A 21,712-nucleotide genomic window follows, 5' to 3' on the forward strand; every position below is an offset into this window, starting at 1 on the left:
CAAAAAAAAAAAAAAAAAAAAAAAAGCTGTGATATTTGACATTTAAACTGTCTTAAACATTTTCCTTGGTGAAATTTTTAACAATTCAAGCAAAGGCTGCATTGTATTACTATTTATCACCCCGGTGCCTTTGCAGTTCAAACCAATCTGAATTTGACCTTCAGGTAAAGGTGAGTGTCTTCCTCATTAGGCTCCATTTATGTAGATGGAAAGTTTGATTTGGGCCAATGTGTTTTCTTAATTGAGGTAGTTTTTTCTAACTGCTTTCCCCTTCTATTGAACACCTATAAATACCACTGAATTATTTTAGATAACACTTTTTATCTTGCAAATGGACACATCTCTTCAGGAAAATGGCTACCTGAAGACAGAAATATCTAATCAATATTGACCACACATACTGTAATTTTATTGCAAATTTTTGTTTTTGTACCTATATAAGGAAATAACTGATGTTTATATCACCACTGTTGTTTCTGCATTAGCTGATTCACTTTTCTCTCACTGACCACATACTGGCTACACTGCTGGAAGCCGTGAATCTTTTCCAGGGTATGTAAATATGCTCTCAGTTTCTCAGTTACAACTTTCTGAAACTAAGTGTAAACAATCTTGTCTCTTAATGACATAGAAGATAGGAAGAATTGGAGGAATAATTATAAAAATTCAAGGTATGAAGAGCCAGAACTCTGCAGATACAACACGTTCACAGAACAAGAGCCAGAAAATAACCTTATTTTCTACTTCAAGGTACAAACTTAGTGGATTCTCTTGAGAAGACTAGCAAGGCTTCTGGCTTCAAAAGGAGAAGCTGAAGAGCACTAATTAAAAGAAACAGAAACTCTACTCTCCTGAAATGAGCATCTGGTCTGGATTTAGTACTGAGAGGATTATGTCCTAAAAGAGTGTAAACTGAAATCCATTTGAATCTTTCAAATTGCACAAGAAGGTACCTTGGAAAGCTGTTCCTCATCTGCATTCACCTCTTGCCTTTCTTCTTACATATACAAGAGAATGCGTGGTTTGTAAGAATATCCATTTGTCAACCCATTTCAGCCATCCATTTCTCTCAAAGTAATTGTAAAACCCATCTTTTTCAATTAATGCTAATTCTTAGCATTATCATTTGGGAGAACGTAGGGACTGGCTTTGCTTCTCTGCAAATATGTTGGAAGCAGATGAGCTCACACCTTCCATTTTGCTAAAGAACTTACCCTATAGATAAGGCACAAGCAGATACATTTCCCATCCCAGACTAATTCCAAGTACAAATCAGCTACCCAGAAACACCCAAAACTCCAGCACTTCAGAGGAACAGTTAGAACAGCAGAATGACTTCTTTGGAAGTAGTCACATAATCCTAGCATGGATGTATGCTGGATGTAGCTGGAAGTAGCTTCAGGTTGGACACAGATAGATATTTGTTATTAGCAGCATCCCATAGAACAAAACTCTGATGTTTAACATTCAAAAACTACCACGCTTCTGAGACAGTGTGTACCTTTCCAGCACACACACTACAGTTTTGAGGAGCCAGGAGCTTCTAGTTTCTAACCAAGAAGCCAGACAGAAACATGTGCATTCATAAAATTTGTATGAGCAGATTTTGCTCCCTTCAGAACAAAAATCACCCAGTGCCAGTTCCCAAAAGACTGCCCTTGTACTTTCAAAGATCAAGCCCTACAAGAAGACATGCAACTGCAAGTCGTTAGCTGGGTCCCCTGGTAGGACCGCTGTGTTTTTCACTGCTAGTAAATCTTCATACAACACCAATCACAAGTAGCATTTAACCTCATGTCTAATTAGCTAAGAATTCCACCTCTGAGCAGCAGGGACAGTGTGTCTCAGTTAGATAAAACTTCAGCAATACGGCATCTCAACAGATTAGGACAATATTTTTTTAGGACCCTTCAAATACCATAGCTTGTAACGTATTCTTGGGTTTTAACTTCAGGAGAGTCAGAGCCTAAGTTCTGCATATTGGAAATGCTACCTGAAATTACATGAGTTCTTAAGGCTCAGAATGTCATTTTCAGCAAGGCTGAAGTCCTCTGGGAAAAAATAAAGTGTTCATCTCATCCAAAAATATGGAAACAAAAACTGCAGAGGAATGCAGAAACATCATAAAGCTCACCACTTTTTCATTGAAGAGCTGTTTGGGCATGCTTCTTGAAATTGTCTTCTCTAACAAACACAGGCAGAACTATAGTTTAAAAAAAAACCACATCACATTCAGTACTTAATTCTCTAAAGAAATAATAAAAGTATGGTATATGCAGTATTAAACACGTTCATTTAATGCCCTACAAAAAACACTCTGATACAATGATAATGCGGGTTGTTTCTGAAATTGTTTCATCCAGCATTCCAGGTGTGCCACAGTTTCACAAAAAATACTGAGAACCTTTACCTCATATTTTCCCTTCCTAGAACAAGCTTAATGATATCCAGGTTGCACATCTATAAAACTACTAACTGCCATTTTAAAAATGTGTTGGATTACAAAACAGCCATTACAAAACAGCCATCATTGGGTACCATGAAAAGTTTTAGAAGGTTGCATATTTAAAGGGAAAAATCACAAAATTAATGGGAGGACCATCTATAACAAGTTGGAGGAACATCCATTAAAGAATTACGTTGCTGGAAGGAAGAAGCTCTCAGCAGATGTCAGGAAGAGCTGATGAACTCACCTGTAAGCTGTATGGTGGGGCAGGGGACTCATTACAGTTCACTACAGATGTGCCAGCAATCACACATAATCTTCCTGACAAATCAGCGTTTCCACCCTACATTTATTGGTGATGGTAAGACCATATATGGTCTGGGCATTGATTTCGTTTCCTTTGGGACTTCAGAAATTACTACTGGAATGGAAATATTGTTTTCATAACTGATTGTATTCTATTTGCAAGACGAGAAGCTAGAGAAGGTACAACTTAAATTGCTGCATCCTGGCAAGTGTCCCATCAAATTTTTTTTCATAAGAGAGATGAGCTCTCTCATGAACTAGAATTGGAAATTTTGAGTAACAAGGAAGTCAAATCCTTCAGTATTTATTATAAAAGGAAAACAATCTCTTTTCACTAGGAACAGCTTAACCCTATTACAGCAGGATCTCAGGAAGTACTTGGAACAAAGTTAGTAGGAAGAAGACTGGCAGCATAATCCCTGAACAAACACAAATAATCAATAAAAGAACGATGACCCACACTGCATGATTCATTTCCCAGCAGTGTTCCCAGATAAGTTAATGATGCTGCGTCGCAATTAAACCACATTGTCCACATCTTGCCTTTCTTTCTACATAAACAAGAAAAAGAACAAGCTATTATTATATAGGGAAAGCAATTAAAGTAACAGTGCTTTTAAAAGATGCAGTCATTTTTCAGGAAATGCTTACTATGTATATTAAAAAAACCAAACCAACTTTTTAAAAAAGCCTTAATTAGTGCAAACCTGGTGTTTTAAGGTAACAATCCAGCCCAGGAATCTGTATCAGGAAAAAAATGGAATTGCAGTAAATGTTCCACTTTGAAACAGAAATACCTCTAATTCCTAGAAATTTCATCTCAAACTGTTGTCTCTCCATATTTAATCTCAAAATGCTTACATTCATGAAAAAAATAACATGCTAGCCCTGAAGAAATCTCAGACTGGATATATGTACAGTATTTTAGTGTAAATAGGATGGAAAGAGTTTAAATGAAAGTATTCTGAGGGACAGAACTTGGCTTTCTGTACAATATGCAAGACATTGAACATTTTCATGCAGTAATTGCTGACCGTAGCCGATAATTAACACTACAATAAAAAGCTAGGAAGTGAATCCTCACTAATGCTTTCTTATAAGCCCATAAAGTTGTATAATTTATTTTGCCCTCTAGAGTAACAAGCAGTATTAGAAGTCCATTTCTGTACCATTATTATCAACCAGCAACTTCCTTTGTTTTTCCAAATGATGCCAAGTCGCTAGATTAATTTTAATGCTTTAACTCAGCAAACAGATTAAAGTAACAACAAAAGCAAACAAAAGAAATGGCTTTCTCATCAGTAAATATGAACATTCAAAAATTTTCATGTAATAATTTCATAATAAAACAATTTTTCGACCAGCTATGTTTTGCAAAATACATCCAAAACAGAAGAAAAAAGAAAGCCAAACATGAAATTCATCACTCTAACTGCAATAAAGCTCACACGACTTCACTGCAAATGTTCATTACAAATAAACACTTATTGCAAAACACTTTTCCAGTTTCCTTGGAAAAACAAGATTCTTGCCACCAACATCTCCCTAAAATCTGTATTTAAATCCAGCTACACAACATGCAATCTCCAATACAAACAAAATCTCTTAAGGCATGCAAAAACCTACACAGCTACATTCTCAAAGTTCTGGTATTACAAAATATTTATTTACACAAGGCTAAATGGCAGTGATGGATGCCCTCCTATTTCGCCATAAGATCTTTGCTCTGAGCACTAATATATGGTTAATGTTAATATACCATTAATACATGAGCCAGATACAGACCCCTTAGTTCAGGGTAGTATAGTTGCTCATGGATAAATCAAGTCCAGACACAACTTTATCTTCCAGGACAGCAGTGAGCATAAGCAACTTACTGTTATTATCAGGCAAGCAAACTGTTATTGTCAGTCAGGCACACAAATATGATCAAAAATAAATTACTTGAAAACAAGCAATTTAATTTATATGTAAGCTGGATCAAGGCCAAATGCATAGCAGAACAAAGGAGTGAAATATGTTTTCAGGTAGTTCTCTCTTGTTGCATTTTAAATAAGAGTTATTTCCATGGAAGAGCAGCTGATGTCTGCACAGCTCTGTAACTCACAATATTGAAGCAGTCTCAATAAAAAAGAGTAATTGCCTCTTGTACACAAATGGTTCTCTGTATGCTTGTACGGTCTTTCAGTGTTCTGGGACAAACTAGTTGAAGTGTTATAAAAAAAACCCTGTGATATTATAAATTTTGAATAGGCAAAATGAACAGATGCAGAGTGCATAGAATAATACAACTCACAAGCATTATCATGTCATCCTTTTACAATTTTTACTGAATAGATAGTACATGATGCATACACTGTGGCATTCAATTTAAGGGCTGAGTGAGCTGCAAAGATATGGATCTACAACTTATCAGAATGTTTTAAATATAATAATAACTTTCCTCTTTCACTCATCAATACCTTAATTTTCTGTTTGAATTTCACTCTGAAAGTTTTTAAACGTTAGTAAAAACATTCAAGTAACATCTCCTATTTGATGGCAATGATGCAAACTTTTAAATCAGTGTGGGCTACCAGGAGAGCAGTAGAAAAATGATTAACATTTTTTATTTGATTTTAACAATTAAGTTCTGTGCATTTTCTAAAGAATGAAGTTTAGCAGTTGAACAAAATGCCTATTGTAACTCCAGGCAGCAGGAAAAAAGCTGCCTCTGGGAAGGAATTTATTAAACTTGTACCCCCCTAGACCCACACTGAACTCAGAATTACACAGCATGCATCCCATCTCCAGAAGATGATGATTTGCCTTTCAGTCAGATGCTTCCTGCTGCTGGTGAAACTTAAGCTGTGTTCCCTGAAAAGGTTCAGCTTGAGAATTATTGCACTGCCATGGTTACAAGGTAAAATATATGGTAGGCTCAGGGGGCCACCAAAGGAAATTGGTGTTCTGAGAAGAAAAATGACCTCTCTATCTGGAATTTTTATATATATATATATATACGACCTTTTGCACTTACGCATGCTACATTTCTGTAAAGTTTAACTGAGTATCTCATAGACATCATAATAGCAACCTAATTCACCTGCAGTGCACTGAGTGGGGTCCAACAGTTGGTAACATATTAGTGTTATTTACCAAAGACATCACAAGAATTTTTTTCAGACATAAATTCATTGGTAAAGAAACTCTCTCTTTAAGAAAAAAAAAAAAGAGGAGACCTTGCGTTTTTTCTGAAGGAGAACTATGCATATTCGAATGTCTGACAGAAAACAAACATTTGTTACAGCTCCTGCAACTGAATGCTGTTGGCAGCATTCTGTAACATTGTCAGTGCCTCCAACATAACAGAAGACCTTACAGCCATTTTAAAACCTAGAACTGTGAATCAAGCCCCATCTGGATTTTCTTCAAATCTAGGTACCAGGACAGAGTGGTATCTCTTAAATAGAAAACAAGATATCCTTTCTAATGAGAGGTCAGAAAGAACAAATTTTTTTAGGATTCCTGAAAGCTCTCCATTCCTGTACTGTATGATAATTTACATGCTATACATGGTAGGAACTGGCCTACAGTGTCATTTTTAGGAATATGCTAAGGTTACTTAAGCAGGAATAGACAAAAAGGGTGTGAGGTTATTAATGTAGACATAATCCATCCCCTCCTTGAATGTAGAGGTACAACACTGGGATTCCTGTCAGCCAGAAGTTTAGAGACAAATTCCATAACTATGAGGGGGTATGCTCAGAACACTAAACCTTTATCCCCAGCAATAAGAATTTATATGAGTGATGATCCAAATAGAGCAGACAGACAGTCTTTACCCAGTATCTACATATGTAACAGTCAGAAAACAGTTCCTAAAAGGAAAAATAAGATGGAGTGCTATTCCATGATGAGAAAATCTGTGGCTTATACTTTGGCACGCATGTACTTGAGAGTTTTCAATTATACATAAGGGGATCTAACATTTGTTATGGAAATTAACAAGAATTTTTTACAGGTTATCCCAATCAAAAATATCTTTTGTATGTGGTATGGAACTCTAAGCATTTTTGTCTTGTGCAGATATATACACAGTCATAGAAAATGACTATAAGGTATTCAACACACAGCTTCCATTCAGTCTTCAGCTATTGTCCCATATAGAGCAGTGACAGACGTGCTTTGCTAGTCCAGTATCCTTTCTGAATGATCCTCACAGGTATTTTTCTGTTCACACTCCACAGTTACACTTATTATTCTCCTCTTCCATATCTCAAGTTCTTTATGCTCTTTCCCAGAACAGTTATGCACAGTCATTTACTGTTTTTCTCAAACATTTCACTGCTTGACTACATTTTTTTCCTTCTCTCTTTCTATATTCTCTTGCTTTTTCCTTTAAAATATGAAGTGAGTATTACAAAAGATTGAGCAAAACATGAACCGATGCAAAATGTAGTATAGTGGTTTGTAACCCTACTGATAGCTGTGAGACTCTTGATAAAAGATTTCTATTATTCTTATTGCAGTCTGCCTGAATTTGTAGGTATAAGACACAGGAATTCCAAAAGGAACCCAGAACTGAAGAGCATATAGATTCAGAATTTTAAATGCCCTATTTTTTTTTCATTTTCTGGCATTTTCTCATATTTGGAGAAGCACGGTTATAAGAAAGCAGAACAGACTTTAACATATAATTGCAACTTTCTTATTGATTTAGAAAAAAGCCTAATGAAGTTATGCTGTATTAAGCATTTTTAAAAAAATTTAAAATGTTAAGAAATTCTACTGAACTTTGAAGTGTCTTCTAAAGGGTGTTTCTCTTCACTGAAAATTTAAAAATCTAGGGTTACAACTGGAGAAACAAGCCCATTCTCCCTTGCTGAGGAAAAATGGTAATGGTTGCAACAGTTTCAGAGTCAAATTCCATAAAATGATTAGACAAAAGAGATTTTATCATAACCATTCCTTCCAACATTTGAGAATATAAGAAAAAGTTTCAGCAGCTCATTATAGCTAAACACAATTTTGTGCACAGATATGTCCTGATTTATACAACAGATGAAGGCTTTATGCAGAGACAAGTTCTTGATTTTTTGACAATATAAATCATTTAGGCAGATATGATCACATGCTTCAAAACGGTTTAGTACACAACCTGCTATTCAGTGTGTGGCATCACTTTAAAATGTCTTTCATTAGCAAGTATATAGAAAGCGAAGACAAACTAGTTCCACATATATGAATTCATTGTAAATACAGTGTGACTTCTTAAAAAAGCAGTGCAAAGACATTTTAGTCAGAACTATGTGAGGAACATTTCACTGGAGAGCTGAGTTTCCACCAGAAGTAATCACAACGAGTACACATCAAAAACAGGAAAAACTTCTGCTAAGGTAAGACACTGGATGATCACCAAGAAAGACCAGCTTAGCACATTCCATATGCCAACAGAAGAGTCTGCACGCTCTGTAGCAGAAACTAACTTTCAGAAAATGACTGTCTGGTGAAGCCAAGTAGCACGATCTGAGACTAAAGTGAGGGACAAAGAGAACGATTCAGCTACTAGTACCTTTGTGGCATGAGCACTGCATCCATGCACAGGACTAGTCTGCAGTCCAAGTAGGCCAACCCAGTGTTCAGCCATGGTGTAAAGCTCCTTGGACTTTGGGAAATCATGGCAGCACTATGCTTGTAAGGAAGCAAAAGGACCAGGAAAGTTACAGAACAGAAGCATTTCTTAGTACTAACAAGAAGGCGAGAAAAAGACGAAGTAAACAAAACAGATGGTTAGTCTTTATATTAGGTACATCACATTATATGTACAGCACTTCTTATCTTCCAAAAAATTTCAGAAAGCATCCATATAGCAAATGTGATTTAAAAAAGATATATTGGCATGTCATCATTCTAGATGCTCAAAAAATTCTCACAAGTATGAAAGTATTTTGGGTGATGAGTTAAAGCATTTTAACACATTGCAGTTAAACATTTCATTTTTCATTCTCTCAGATTATACTTTAAAGTTCCTGAAGTACTTTAAAGCACTCGTTCACAATGTCTTACAACATTTATGACACTGCAGTTTTTCTACAATATTACACCACTTCTTTGAGTGACACACATTTTACACCAAAATGGAGTTTAAGCAAATGGAAGGATTTGCATTTTGCATGTAGTGTATAGCTGGTGCCTCACCTGCCTTTCTGAAATGGACTAAAGCAGTAAGCTACAATTCATTTTATTCGTAATAAAAACTGCATAGAAGAAATCATTATCTCCTAGCTGATTACAAAAGCCTATTTAATGAAATGCATATTTTTGAAGACTCAGAGGTGCTGTAATGTTTGCGCTGTTTAAGAACCATTAAGTACGATTGCGACAGTAGCTCTATTAAAGATTTTATAGTCTTCTCAGTGTATATTTATTTTCTACATCAACTTTTGCTCTTTTACAATATTGTTCTAATAATTCAGCATCTAAGAAATGCCACAATTCAATGAATTGAAGTTAGCAGGACATTTTTCTGGAAAGGGGAAAGAAAAGTTTCTGGCAAAAAGCCTACCTCAGCTATATGAATTACAAGCAGTTTAAAATAATTTGCTGTCTCTAGGTCTCCCTAACCTTGCAAGGATTTTTTTAAGTGTTTCAGAAGTAAATTTACATAAATGCAATAAAAGTTTCAAATCTTGGATTTGTACTTCCCAAAGTACCTTTTTGCCATTAACTTTTGGTTTTAATGGCAATAAGAAATTTGTTTCAGCTACTTGAAATAACAGCAGCTCCATACAATTCTTCAGATTAAAATATTCATTAGCTAAGTGAAGTCACAATATGAAGGTGATTTTAAGGCAACAGACAGCAACTAAGATTGACCAGCTTAGTAGGAAGCATCCCCCAGGTGGACCCCAGCCAAGATGGGTGCTGATTCAGAATTCATAGCTAGCTGTGCCGCGAGGGCAACACCTGCTCCTTGGAGCTGAGGACAGCTGATACAAATGCACTTTTCACCCCAGGAAAACGTATGGCTGTCAGAGGTCCAGAATCTACTTCAGCAGCTAGAAGCATGCTGTTACAAGTTTTGGATAAATGAATTGCTTTGAAAAACTCCGTAAATCGCATCACATTCCAAGACTTCAGCTGGTCGTAAAGTTTAGATCTAGATTTCTGACCTTTGATGTCCGTCTTTCTCAAACCTCTCCTATAGAAATGGCCTTCAGTTACAATCAGGCTCTAAATCTTCCCAGAGTCTCAGGTTGTTCAGTTATGCCAGTCAATAAAAACATTTTCTGTTTAAAACCAAAATAATTTTTAGGCTATATATTGTCATGACATTTGGCAGGAAAAAGAAAAAAAAAGCCTAAGTACCTGTGATGTCTGCGCTAGTTCTGGTGGCAGGAAGTATTGAACAAAACATATTTCCCACTGTGAAGGAATATATTTCTGTACCAAGCTAAATATTTTCTTTTTGCCTGATAAAAGGATAAACGAGTCTACCAGGAACAGAATAGAAATAATGGGATAACTTTTGCTAAATAAAGAATTACGGCAAAAAAATAATTAAATTATTAAGCAAATTAATGTCGATTTAAGGCAAGTGTAATGTAGTAGTAAGAGGAATCAGCATCTTCAGGACAGCTACGGCACAGCACTTCTATCTGTAAAGACTGTTTCTAGATGGCAAAATATTCTTGATTTATGTTACGTGTTAAGTTCCTAAATACTGATAATTATGGCATCCATCTCACACAGAAGATAATCCATATTAATGACATGACAATCATTAATGCTCCACACATAATAAAAAAAGAGAGTAGTTTCTGTTAAGATACTTAGCATTACCTAATAATCCTCCCAAGAGAACATTTCAGTCACTTTATCCTTGCAAATTCAAAAGATCATTTAAGGTTTCTTTCTGTCGTTTTAAAACATGTCCATTGTGAATTCCTGCTCTAGCATGACAATCAATGTTGTGGTTTTTTTTTAATTAATCCTATAAAATGGCATTCCTCTGTGTAAGAAAGTTTCAGGGCAAGAAAATAATTAAGAAAAATTATGGGTCTTGATAAGCTGAAAAAAAATGTTTGCTAGATCTTAGATTGAAGATTTTCCCATGATGCTCATGAATAACACACAAATTATCTTTTTTTTTTTCTCCTCAAAAAATCTAAGACTTTAACTAGAACTACCCAGGATTAAAAGATAAAATTAGTAATTTTTAAGAGAGACTTAACACTATTATATTGTACATTTAATTGAAAATACCCAGAAAAATCCAAAATCTACAGGGTGGGTGTGACACATGGGAGATCTCACACTTGAACTTATGAATTATAAACAGTTCTGGTTTTGATGTTCAGTGGTTACCATTAAAGCAATAAGACAGCAAATTGCTAAACATAACATGTATGACTACCAAAGTATCTTATGCTTTGCAACACACCTTTTAATCAAGTTAACTTATAACTCATTTTCCATAACCTTTTTGTGGCTCATTTTTGCTTTAGAAATCTAGGTATTAACAAAATGTATGACAAACCTTCCTTTATAGAAAGCTTTATCAAGCATCTTAAAAAATAATAATAAAAAATATCCTGGGCACTAAAGTACAGTTTGTGGTCATTGACAGACTTCACCGGGATAGAGATCAGCTCTGGCACCAGAAAATCACAGTCACTAATTGTGCAGGTAGAAAAGATTAGATTTCTGCATTTGTTTTTTTAATAACAGGGTTTTTTTTTCCCAATATCCCAATCAAAAGCAGGTAAGGGGGAGAGGACATCAAGCTCCTAAACACTGAATGGACACTTTCAAGACAAAAAAATATACAAGTTTCTGGATATATAAGGATTTTTTTCCTAGGCTTCTTCAAAAGTATGTTTCTTTTTCCCAAACGACACTAATTACTCTGGTAAAAGTCGCCTATAAATCTGCCTATGCCCTCAGGCCACTATGACTACAATTAAAATACCTGAAGAGGAATGAAAGGAAAACAAAGACTGAAGAATTTACTTTCCAGCTTTCAGCAACTAGTTCTTTGTCCTTCTTTTCACTAATTAAAAATTGTTATCATACAATTTTCGCTTGGCAGTTGGTTCTTCAGTGAAGTAGTAGAAAGTACTTCTGGATTCCTAGCATGATTTCCCAGCTGTTATAGGAGGCAGGTGAAGAACATTATTGGAGTCACAAAGAGATGGTTGCCAGAATACTCCCCCATCTGTTCCCCCTTCTCCCAATTCAAACTGCACATTACATCAAACAGGAGAACCCCTAGAGTAACTCCAGGTTAGTGGCTGTGTCTGTCAATGGCTATTCTGACACTGAACAGAAAGAACATTTTACCATGTTGATCAAAGATCCTAAACTTTTCAATTTACTATTACGAATATTAGGAAACTAATTCTCTTTTCAATTCCTCTTCTCCTCTCAGTCTTTCTTTGCCTAATCTTATTCCTGTTTGGTTTTTTTTTTATTTCTTTGCTTCTCACTCCATTTAAACTAATCTGCTCTCTCATCACCTGCCCTATGCTGCTTTTTGTTTATTTTTCATTTCTAGTAATTTACGTTCCTTCCATCCAGCCCTCACTTTTGCAGGGAGATAAGATATATGCGAATATAGGAAGCAAAATTCTGGTTTCATTGAAGTTGATAACACAGCTACCACTAACATCAGCACAGCCAGGATTTTAGTTGTGTACTGACATTTGATATGAAAAGTTCCAAATAGTTTTCCTCCTTGCTTGAGATAAATGCATGTGGATTTTTGATAAAAAGTAAGCTCAGGAAAGTTAAATGGCACGCCCTATTCAGGAATGCAAAAATGGTCTCATATCCACTCATAATATGTAGAGGTAGGAATCAGGAGACACATTTCCGAATGTATTTTAGAATACATAATAAACCTTTTGCAGCTGTAACCCCTTTTGTCATTCTCTGAAAGGACCACATCTCTCATGCGCTCTCTCCACCCTCCCTGTCCAGCCAGGTAACACCAAGCTATCCCTAATTCCTGGCAGCTGAAGTGGGTGCAACATAGAAAACTCAGAACCCAAGAGCCACTATAAAACTGTTATGGTTGTACCTGTATCACCATCCCATTGCCCCAGGTATTTCTTGTTGTTCTTTCTTTGCTGTTTTCTGTTAACTATGAGTTAGTTATCATTCTAGTTACCAAATGCCTTTTGTTACAAGTGCATAAATATAGTCCCATCTCACTCATTAAAATTTAAGGCAAGATGTACTCCTCTCATCTTTTGAGTTACTCTAGATTCCTGCTGGTGAAATAGTGCAGTATTTGGGATTTTATTTTTCAGTTTTAACAACCAAATTCTTTTCACAATTTTGTCACTCTACTAGCTTTCCTCTAGCAGTAATACCCTGGGCATGGATACCATCAAGTGTTTTGTCCTTACAGATTATTACTTCATTCAAGCAGCTGTTACTCATGCACTAAAAATAAGGTGGATGATAGAAAAAGATTTTGTGAAGCCATATATCAGGACGAAAGTTTTATAGCTTTAGTGTTGCTTACAAATCAATTCCTCTGAGTTGGGCTACCATTAGTAGCTTTTAAGATTGCCTAGAGCTGTGTCATTCACTGCCGTTCTGACACATTAATGCATTAATGGTATGTGCAGGCTGACATAACTTCTCTGAAGTACTATTACAGTAATTACTAGGAGTCTTCAATATGACATGCAAAGTTAAGAAAGGTGACAAAAGAGTATGTAGATACTTAGACGCTCTTAAAGCATTTATTCAACATTGACAGTGCATAATTAAGAAACTACAAAAACATTGAGACAAAGATTGTCTGCTATGTATGCTGTCAGAGAAAACAAGCATGAATGAAAAAGGCAATTATGGGAAAATGATGGCTGATAGTATCAAACAATTCTGTTTCAGTAAAGAGAGGTTAAGCAAATCAGGGTAAAAAGTACTAAGTTTGCTCAGTTCAGTTCTTTCACAGTGAAAAATGTTAAAATCTCATTAGTGTTTAGTAAAAAGGATGCAAATTTTCGAAGCCATTTATAAGACAGCAGATGGTAGTAATGAATCCTGAGTCTGTGTTTAGAACCTTTGAAACTCAGAACAAAACGTGTCTCTGGATTACTACAATTATCGCAGATGTCTCCTAAAGAAAATCAGTGAGAGCATAGAACACTATCTGGAAAACAGATCTTTGCCATTACAAATCATTTTACTCTATTCTTTCTCAATCAGGTCTATTTTTTCTAAGGTAAGTATTACTCTGAATTACAAATTAAGAATTAACGCTGAACGTTACTTCCCCTTTTCATCAAAACAGTCTTGCATGCCCCACATGTATTGTTTAATAAACTGGTTCAATGGAGCAAGTACCTTAATTTTGAATTTCCTCAGCTGTACTTCATTCACTTGGAATTAGGGACCATCAGTATCTTGACAACTCATTGTCTCATGGTCAGCTGACTGAAGTACTATATAGAAGTAATTCCTTGGACAACGTCTTCATGATGTTGTGCGACAGCTGGGATTACTGTGAAAAAACAAGTTTGGAATGCTTCTGGTTTGAGGCTACACACAGGTATCCTTGGGATTCTGACATCTTTATAATACATTTAAACATCATGCTCAAGATGATGACATCAACATTCTTAGATATAATGTAGTTTCAGAAAATTTCTGTAGGTTGATTACTCTTGGTATACATATGAAAATAAATATACAACTATGTGATATAAATCCAAAATACTAATCCTTCTAAAAGCCCGTCAATAGATTTGAAGTTATCCAAAGAGGCCAAATTTTTTGCTTGTGTATAAATAACAAGGTTAAGAATGGTCTTACACTTTTCACAAGGTTTATTTTATGTTATTGAAACACGTATTGAACACTTTCCTTCCTGCCTAAGACTCACCTGTAACAGTATACTATTTCTTTCACAGCCCAGTCCCCAAATGCCAAGTCAAGAAATAGACTTCCTTAAAGTCATTTGATACTTGTACTATAAACATTTTCAGCAGGTAAATAGTTAACTCCTTTAGGAAAAAATATTTTTAAATCAAGCTAAGTTGGTGTTTTGCAAGAACAAGAGCTGATTAAGGACATCAACACTTGGCTGTTAATTGTTCACAGCCATAAACTATTTCTATATTTAGCCATAGACACATTTTAAATCACTGCAGTTTATTTTATAATCTGAAATGAACAGCAAGAATATGGGTGATATTTTAGCTGATTCATAAATATTTAAAAGTCTGCTGATTTTCAATCATATCTTTCTGCAATCTGTTTTTCATAAATACTGAATTTAGTGACAGGTTATTTTCAGTAAAATAGCACAATTATCATTCTTCTAGAAAAACAGTTAAAATAGCACAGAAAATCTTTAAGACTAGGAAGTTCCTTAGTATGATTTATTGCCTAAAAGGTACTAATGTATTTCAGAGGCATCTAGAGCTGTATTTCTGTTGTTCCTATTAAGAAATTCTAGCTTCCAGCTTGTCAGTTTGATATATGTTTCTTCATATGTCTCATGTTTTTCATTGTTGTCATAAGGACAAAGCAAATTTGACAGCAATATTTACTTCTATTCTGCCAAGGCAAGAATATTTGAGCATTGATTAGTAAGGAAAGCAACTAAAAAAAAAAAATGCTTTAATAAATAGTATACTTTTTTTTTTTTTTAATAAAATCCCAGAAACCTTTCAGCTCGGGGGAAATAAAAAAAGTTTTCCCTTCTCTCTCTATGGCATACAGAAATTTTAGCTTTAAATGTAAACTAATTCCACAGACAAGTTTTTATCTGTTAGGAATAACAAGCCAGTTTAGTCAAATTAACCAATGCTACGCATCACCTATGACATGAGGAACGTTCAAACAAACACTGCACATGAATATATAAATACATACATCTATAAATCTAGATGTTTTGTTAGCCATCCACTTCTCCGCTTCTCTGCTTTTAAATAACCAGATTTTGGAAGCAGAGGAAGACATCCAGTGGTATTTCTTTACCAACTGAATGCATTGTAGCTACACCCAGTACACTCAGTTCTCTGATGAAATAGAAACTGATTCAAATGTAATGCACTGTAACAGCGCAGTATTGACTATTGCTGTTCACTTGCTGAATATGCTACCTATACTCAGCATTCGGCCTTTGGGGAATGACCAACTTGTAAGCCCGTCTCTAGTCCCATAAACAAAACTGCTTTCAAGAAAGAATTAATATTTGAATCTCATAAATATATTCCATTTGCGGGCCTACCATTCCCTGGAACTAAACCAGCAAAACTAAAAACCTGCAAAGTGCTCTTTCCAACTTCATAAAAAACTATTAAAAAAATTCTTCTAATGACATCATGCTGTGATGACATAGACTCATATAATATAGTTAGAAATAATAGTTCTGTATGTCAAAGGCAGCTTCATAGACATATATGCTCCTGAAAACAAATCAAAGCTCCTCTGGGAAGAAAGCGTATTTTCAGGACAAATGAAAAACAACTGGCCAAAACAAGAAAATGCTTGGTTACCCCAAATTAAGTTGCTTTCTTAGGAGGCACAACTGAAGGAGATCTTAAAGTTACTTAATTACATCAGAATATTTAGAAATCATAACAACTTCCTTCTAGATAGGAAATATAAGATATAAAATGAAAATTATATAATATAGCTCAGTACACCACCACAGAATAATTAACTACTTTCTTAACATGGACCCCTTTAATGTGAAGATTTAGGTTAAAGCAAATTCAATTGATAGGAGGTAAGACAGACATGAAGAATCACACTAACGTGTTTTGATTTATTTTTTTTTTTAGTTAGGGAAGCATACAGGAAAATATCAGAAATATTGAGGTTGTATCCAATTTCAGTTAAATTAATCTAAGGTTTGGAAAGCTAAAATGAGAGAAAAGCCTTTGAATTATGCAACACCAAAATACATTAAAATGAATGGAAGCATTGCTTACCTAGAAACATAGAGATATTGTGTTCAATTAGAAACAGAAAACAATTCCAGTACATGTCAGATGAAAATAAACAAGTATAGAAACAGAGATTAAAGATTTACATATGCATTTTATACTGTAGATTATGATCAAAGGATGCAATGTTTGGGAACAGATGATCCCAATTACTTTACTACTGTAGTGGGCTTTTTCACACGTGTTTAAAAGTAACAAACAACATTGCATAGAAACAGATAGTTTTGAAAACAACCTTAGACAATAGATGAATTTCATCCTGCGTGAATGAAAAACAGTTTCAACTCTACATATTTAAGAAGCATTTAGATGCATCACTTCTGGAGTTAGTACAAGTGCCTTTGCTTAGATTTCCCTCTTTCAACAATAGCAATTTCTTTTTAACGCAAGTTTAAGAGCTGTATCATGAAGCCCTCTTTTCTATAGCATATCATAAATCTTCACTGCAGCCAGGGTTTGAGTCGCGCTCTAGACTACTCACTCCGTGAGGGCTAAGACATATGAACTGCACACAGATAAACATGTTTTTTAATTTTCAAATTATGTATTCTGACATCACAGAACATAAACCTTTGACATACAAATCCATCTATCAGGCATTAATCTAAAACTGGAGCCAAGGCAACAGAAAGAATGGTTGATTCCATTTCTAGCAATGCTTTGTTTCACAAGAATAAATCTCCAATCAGTACAAACTACTGGGACAGTCTAGAGCCACTAGTAAAAGAATCTCCAGAGAAAAATGGGAAAGGAAAGGGTATATTACAGAGTTTCTTTGCCTATATAAAGTAAACACAAGAAACTTGAGTAACACATGGTCTCCCTGGAAAACTTCTTTGCAGAAGCAAGACAATTATATAATGCCTAATGTACTGCATTCCTCTTTCATAAAGATTTCATAAGTATGTAACAAAATAAACAGAATGAATGAATCAACAGCCTGGGGAAAATCGGTATAAAGAACCCATTTCATATGCAAAAACAATAATGAGGAAAGATCAGTTACTGCGGTTCTAATAACAAACAACAGATCGTTCATAACAAACTTAAATAACACTGTTTCAGGTGAACAGTCCACACCAGGGACTGAAGTTTCCTCCTGCTCCCCTAGATTTTCTTTTCACTCTGTAAGTACAAAGGAAGCACAACAGCATCCTGGACATCCAAATAGTATTTTCTTGCTACATGTGGGTGCTGCAGTGATACAGAATGACTGCAGTGGTCCCCCAGGCTCCCCCCTTTCTCAGCCAACACACACTGGAACGCTGGTTACACCTTTGCAGCAAAAAGGTCTCTCAGCTCAGAAAAAAGATAAGACTAACTTTCAAAATGTCTGTGCTGGATATGGTCTAAAGGTGTAGTGAACAAAATTCATGTATCTTTGCACCTTTCTGTCTGATCATTGTGCTAAAATACAACTCGGCAGGAGCTGAGAATTGGGGAGCGTTCCCCTCAGATTTCTGAGAAGACCAAACCACTTTGTGAGTGTGGAAACCCAAGTTATATACACAGATTTTTGGCACATTCCCTCCCCTGCCTAGCTTTTACCCCATAGCTACAAGGCAAACAATGTATCTATCTCAGTTCTCATATTTGCTTCATTGTTAATCCCATGCAAATTTAATGTCAGAACAGTAGCTACGGCAACAGATTTATTTTTTCATATTAAAAAATGAGGAAGGAGAGCTTACAAACCTGAAGTGGATAATAGAGTTTTGCCTTGTTATCTTTAAAAGCAGTTGAACAAATTGACTAACTATAAGTTTAGAAAAAGCAGTTCTATGTAAAACTTAAAAAAATATATCTTCTAGGTTTCGCATACGAAAGCCTTGATTCAACCTCAAACATATCAAATCTCTCTAAAAGTGCCAGAGAAACAAAAGACGTAATTTGTACTAATGAACATGTGACATGCATTGTTTCTTTCAAACACACCAGTTGGAAATCATATTATTAAGCATGCAGGTTTGGGTTTTTTTAATGGATGTATGAAGTAAATGCGAACTTCATAGTCATAACACATATGTCCTCTAGCTGAAGTGACATGACAGGAACCAAGAATTGTTTGTCAGGCTATGATACAACTGCAATAAAGGCAACCACTGACAGAACTCAGACTTGGCGGAGTCTGCTTACCAAACACCTTGCTCTTATGCTTATGACCATCCACTTTTTCATCTTTACACATGCCTATCCACCTGATGGCCACAGAAACCTGGCTTTCTCACATAGGATCATAGTAGTTTAACTTCTGCATTAGCTTCAGTAGCTTATTCTTTAAAGCAAATAAATTGGGGTCACAGATAATTTTAGACACTCAAAACTAATCTATTTTGCAAAACAGCTTGTACAGTTACAGTAGACTTTACTAAACTATATCAAAATTTATTATTGTAGGCCAATAGTTGGAATAAAATGAAATAAATGAAATGAAACAAAAAAGTTGGAATAAAAAACAAAACAAAGGCTCCAGAACACCCAGAGTGTATTTCTACCTTTAACTTCTGTCATTTATTAAATTTTCTTCCTTTTATCTTTGCACATCCTTGCTTACAAAGTCATATTTTCTAACTCTATGTGAACTATCAGCTCATACAAAAGCCATAGTTGTTTAAGAACAGGAAAAAACATCCAAAATGAAGTTAGATGCAAAGACTCAGAGGCATGCACATATAGAACTGCAAATATAGCTTCCTAGTTGTAGTTTGTAATTCACCTGTATTCTAAAAAGCAACAGAGAAAACTGTGTTCAAATCAACTTATTTGTGATTTCAAATATGAAATACCAGCATGTGAATCTGTGTAAGTTACAGATATGTGATTACTATATAGACCACATGACAATTATCTGTATATACAAATGAAACCCCAAATAATGAACATACTTGCAAACAATAAAAACCATACACCCACATGTATATGTTATCTTATGTACCCAAATACAGCTATTGGGATAGACATTAACTGTTGTGTGTTAGCTTCATGGTTTCTCAGTGGTAGACAAAAATTCAACATAGATGCAAAGTACATCTTTGTGACCAAACATCACCCTGTCTGTTCAGAAAAAAAACATGAATGTGACTTCCCTAGTTCACAAAAAAATGATGTTATATGATAGAGCATGGATAAAATAACTTAAGAATGCATTTGAAACATGGGAAATTTAAAATATTTCATATAATTGGGTTCCAAGAGATCCTGAAAAATCATATGAAAAAAATAACCACTTAAATTATCTTAACCAATTTTTTTCTATCTAGTTCTTTCAAGTTCAGAAAAACCTTTTTTTCTCTCTTTTGGAAGACATTGACCTCTAAGAGTTGCAGATGAAATGAAACTTACCTGCAATTTTACATGTCAAATATACATGTTAATCGCCACATAGTCAAGCATTACCAGCAGACCTTAAATATTTGATGATTTTCTAGGCCTCCATTGAAATATTGAAGTTGCATTAGATCATAGATTGCATATGAATGTACATAAGAATAAGACTCCTGCATTAGGAGGGAGGATAATTCATAAATCTTGCATGTATATATCTGGGTCTTTCTGGAGGTCAGGATGGAGAAATTACAAGTCTGTGACAGCAGCCAGGCTATGCTAAGGGCTGAGATATATATTATGGGCTGCTTGGGGCACATGGAGAAGGCGTGGTACGTGTAGAACTGCCACTCGCACAAGGAAGAGGCTCCTGGTGAGTTTAGGAATAACCAGAGTCAAGCAGTGATATCTGAGCAAAGATTTTGCTTGACTGTAATTGAAATGAGTTGCTTTCATTTCAGCCAAGCCATCTTTAGATGCCTCAATCCTTCAGCAGAGTTAGCTTGCAGATGTATGGACGGTCTGCTATGATTATCCTGCCTTTGATTAAAAGAAAGAGACTAAGTAACTGAAGTCCTAATTATTTTTTAGGCATTTTCTTTAGGAATGTCTTCAAAGATCATTAACACATTTTCTCAGCACTGGACATGACAACTAGAGCATTTCAATAGTTAATCAACCAGGGTAAAATAGTAATGAATAGAATTCACATATAATTCCAGTCAGACTCTCTCTCTCATAGCAGAGTTTAATTGAGCTTTAAGTAATTTGAAACACATTAGTTAGTTTCTTTTATGAAAGTAAATTTCACCCATTCTGAATTCTTGTGAAAGTCTGCTTCTTCAAAATGCCGCATTTAAAAAACATTATTTGTACTAGCAATTGTTTACAACTTTGTATGACAAATATGTAGTCAGAACATTTTTTATTCTGTAGTACTTCATGAGGTCTAAGTATTCTCATTGTTTTTTCTACCAAAATATTAATGGAAATGTAAAATGGAAATTGTAACTTAATACCCAGAATATATGCAAAACAAATGTGTCTTCTGGTATACATCAATTTTAGTTTGTTGTAGCACCTACTAGAAAGGTTTTCCTATGTTCATAAAAGACTGGGTTTTGAACTTTCAAACAAAAGATAGTTTATCTGGAGAAACCCAACAGCTTAAGATTAAAAAAAAAATTAGGATCAACATTTCTTACCTATATTAGATAAAAATATCTTTAATATAATGGGAATTTCTGCAGTAAACACTTCAAAAAGGGTCTCTCTACAAAAAAAAAAAAAAAAGCACGATATGATTTATGAGATTTCTAAATGTGGAATTGAGAAATTTTACTTTTAAAAATTGTCTTTGGACATAATGAAACTGAAGCTTCCTCAATTTTCTATTCCACAGATTGCATGAAAATTCCCTGTTTTCATGTTACAGTAACACTCTTATAAAAGGTATGCCTTTAAGCAATTCTGGGGAGAAAAAAAGAAAGCTTTCAATTCAAGGAGCCAAATAAATATCCATAGAAAAATATTTTAATCATAGTTTTAGGGTACAAAAAATGACACTATATTCAGGATAGAAAATGCTCCCATTACACTGTATGATTTGTTAAGTAAATAACAGAGATTACTTTCATTTCCTCCATGAAAGATATTCTAATACCTTTTCCCTAGGACACCC

This window comes from Calidris pugnax, unplaced genomic scaffold (genome assembly GCF_001431845.1).
Source record: "Calidris pugnax isolate Ruff unplaced genomic scaffold, ASM143184v1 scaffold34, whole genome shotgun sequence".
Lineage (NCBI taxonomy): Eukaryota > Metazoa > Chordata > Aves > Charadriiformes > Scolopacidae > Calidris > Calidris pugnax.